The 3,766-nt window shown below is 46.5% G+C and overlaps 1 non-coding gene across 1 annotated transcript; it reads left to right on the top strand.

Moving 5' to 3' along the window:
* Window positions 1-3,312: 3,312 nt before the first annotated feature.
* Window positions 3,313-3,466, top strand: LOC144756848 (5.8S ribosomal RNA). The gene has a single exon (XR_013595353.1). It is a non-coding gene; the product is annotated as a 5.8S ribosomal RNA (ribosomal RNA).
* The last annotated feature ends 300 nt before the right edge of the window (window positions 3,467-3,766 follow it).

The raw sequence follows: 3,766 nt of genomic DNA, 5'->3' as shown, positions 1-3,766 counted from the left end.
GTTTGACTGTGGAACATTCCAAGTGTAAGTTTGCAGTTAAGTCAGTGACTTACCTTGGACATGTTTTGTGCGCTGGTCGTGTTGCAACTAAACCTAAGTTAGTTGAAGCTATCAAGAATGCCCCTCCTCCATCTAACAAAGATGAGATAAGATCCTTTCTAGGCATGGTGGAATTTTATTCTAAATTTATCCAAGGTTTCTCGAGTAAAGTGTTCAATATCAGACAACTTCTTAAGTCTAATGTTAGGTTTTCTTGGTCTGAGGAGTGCGAGAACGAGTTTAACTCTATTAAAAAAGCCATTATCCATGCTCTTGTGCTATCTCCTTTTGATTTGGACAGGAAATCTATTGTTACAGTTGACGCCAGTAATAAAGGTTTAGGGGGTGTCCTGTCTCAGATGGATGAGTCCGGTAAAGAATGCGTGATTGCCTATGCTTCTAGGGCCCTCACTCCTCCAGAGTGTAAATTTTCCGTCATAGAGAAAGAAACTTTGGCAGTGGTTTGGGTTTTGGAGCATTTCAGAAGTTTTGTGTGGGGAAAGGAGTGTACTGTCAGATCAGACCATAAACCTTTGGTTAAGCTTTTGACTACAGAAGGTTTATTTAAGGCATCTGCTAGGATTGCGAGGATGTCCATGCGATTACAGGAATATATTTACAAGATTGAATATGTTCCAGGTAAGAACAATGTTTTGGCAGATTTTTTATCTCGCATGCCTTCTGAATTGCAGGATTGTGAAAGTAATGAGTGGGATTCTTTACAAGTGGCTTTAGTTCATGATGATAACCAATTTTGTATTGAAAAAGGAAAATGGATTGAAGAGTACCGTAAAGAGAAAGTTTTGGTTTTACTTACTTCTTTTATTCAGGATGGTTGGCCAGATAAGTCCAAATTAGTTCAGGATCTCAAGCCCTTTTGGAAAGTCATAAGTGAACTCTCTGTAGTGGATGACACTGTTTTCAGAGGTGATAAGGCTATTCCTCCCTCATCTTTGAGAGCATCCATTTTAGATTTGTGCCATGAGAATCATTGTGGTATAGTTAAGACTAAACAGAATGTTAAAAAATGGTATTGGTGGCCTGGCATGGACCTTAATGCTGAAAGGGTTGTTAGGGACTGTGTCATTTGTGCTAACTCAGACAAGGCTCTTGTAACATTAAGACCTGATATGTGTGAACCGATTGTCGCTATTGACATCATGGGTCCCATAGGTCAAAATTCAAAGTATATTATATCAGTTATTGATGTTTTCTCTAGATGGCCATGCATCACTATCGTTGACAAGGTTGATTCAGCTGCGGTTTTACAATTTTTAGATCGTGTTTTTATGGAGGAAGGTCTTCCTGTTCAGGTTATCAGTGATAATGGTGTACAATTTGTTTCCAAATTAACTAAATCTTATTTTGAAAGAGTTGGTATTAAACATAGAACTACTTCCTTGTACCACCCTAGTGGTAATGGCATGTGCGAGAGGTTTAATAAGGTCCTTAAGAGTGCGATTCAAATTTCTGGGATTAATGGAGGCAATTGGGAACTACAAGTGTTTAAAGCGGTTTGGACTTACAGTACGAATGTTCATTAGGCTTTGAAAATGTCTCCTTTTGATATCATGAGAGGACGTACAGCTAGAACCAAGTGTAATCCTGATTGGTTGCATAAGAATATATGTCACGATATTAGTATGGATTCAGTCAGAAATAGTGTTCTTGAGAAACATTTACAGTATAAACTCACTTTTGATAACAAGTTTGGAGGAGGTTTGGCTGATGTCAAAGTTGGAATGTGGGTTAAGGTTCAAAAACCTTGGAAGGTTCGTAAGGGAGAGTCTCAATATTTTCAACCACTTAAGATCAAGAAGGTCTTACGCAATGCAGTTCTTTTGAGTGATGGAAAGGTGTGGAACATTAGAAGAATTGCCATTTATAGAATGATGTTCCTGTTTCTTCTGGGAGGAAGGATTTAGGCGCTCTGGACGATTTTTGGGAGGAGGGACAAGGTGATATGATTTCTTCTTCTCATTCTTCCGAAACGTCTGTTAATTCCCCTGAAGTTTCTTCTGAAATTTCTACGGAAATTCCTTCTGATGTTTCTCTTAATTTGTCAGATAATGTTTTCTCTGATAATATGACTGGGAATGGAAATTCTATTTCTCCTGTAGTTGCTAACAATACAGGTAATTCTGTTGTTGATTCTGCAACTCCTGATTTGCGTCCTGCATTCAAGAAACGTGTTGTTTCCAAACCCAAATGGTTGGATGATTTTGTTTCTGGATTTATTATTTTTTTATTCCTTGTAGCTATCCTGTATTTCTTTATTTTTCTAAAAAGAGGAAGATGTGTTGTGTTTGATAATATGTATTGTTGTTCTTTGGAATTGTTTTGCTTCAAGCTTCTGTATCTCAGCTATGGCTTGAACATTCTATGCTGGTGGCCTGGGGACAGTTGATGTGGAAGAAGACCTGTGTAGGCTGTGTCCTACCTTGCTCCTGTGTTCTTGCAATAAATCTTATTCTACTTGAATTACCTGTTTCCTGACTTTACAGTCCTGTTGATAGACTCGCCTGACTTGTGACACAACTAATACTGCGGTAAAAAAGGGGGTGGTGATGGACTGAGCATCTGAACCAATCAAACACTCACACCCAGTCAAAAGATCTGGGTTTGATCCTTCACCGTTCTTTAGCCCACTCTGCCACTCCAGTTCAGACATGGCTATATGCAAATCAGTCTGACCCTGCGCCTCATGGGAACAGTCCAGCCCGAACTGCCAAGCCATGCCTTCCCTGGACCGGAAACAAGCATCTGAGGACCGGTTTCTGGCATTACAGCCGTCTTCAGCCCGGCTTGCTTGAATCCAGTGGCAAAGTGAGCAAGGGACTCACGTCTGAGCATACCCTGCCACACCGAGCATCTGGTCGCCCGCAATGCTTTCCTATGGGGCGACCAGATGGCCGGGCTTCCCTAGAAGTACCGATGAGGTGCCAGGTATCCGGTTCGACCCGTGCGGCCGGGCCGAGGGGTTGGAAAAGACTCGCACGGTCCCTCCCGGTTACCCCGGGAGGGACCGGCGGCCGCGGGGCAGCCTGCTCCCGTCGCACCCGGAGCCCCCTTCCTCTCCCGCCCGCCGGGCGGGTGGGGGGGACTCCCGGGCCGAGCGCCCGGCAATGTTTTTTCTCTCCCAACGGTGCAGTCTGACTCCCAGAGGGGAAGCCTTTAACGGGGCGCCCAGGCTGGCGGCGGATGGACGGCGTCGCCTTCCTCCCGCCTCTCCTGCTCCCGCAGGTGGGCGAACGTTTTGGAAAAGTTGCCTGTGACTCTTGGCGGTGGATCACTCAGCTCGCACGTCGATGAAGAACGCAGCTAGCTGTGAGAATTAGTGTGAATTGCAGGACACATTGATCATCGACACTTCGAACGCACCTTGCGGCCCCGGGTTCCTCCCGGGGCTACGCCTGTCTGAGTGTCGCTCGATCGTCAATCGCCCCGGGGCTTCTCCGGGACGCGGCTGGGGCCGTCGCAGGGTTAGCTCCGCTTCCCCTTCGACCCCCCATAAGTTCAGACCCCCCCGATCGCTCGTGGCAGGGTCCCTCGCCGGGTCCTGCCGCGGAGGTACGCCGCCGGTGCGTCTGGCCCCCGAGAAGGGGCCAGGCGACCGGTCCGCCCCGGGACCTGTCCCGGGGCGCCTGGCTGCATGCCACGCGAGGCTGTCTGTGGTGTCCCACCAGCTGCCCGTGCGCACGTGCCTCGGGCGCCCACCTTCGCGGCC

Source organism: Lissotriton helveticus, chromosome 5_1 (genome assembly GCF_964261635.1).
Source record: "Lissotriton helveticus chromosome 5_1, aLisHel1.1, whole genome shotgun sequence".
In the NCBI taxonomy this organism is placed as follows: domain Eukaryota; kingdom Metazoa; phylum Chordata; class Amphibia; order Caudata; family Salamandridae; genus Lissotriton; species Lissotriton helveticus.
Note: the sequence above shows the minus strand (reverse complement) of the source record. Positions and strands in the feature narration are given on the sequence as shown.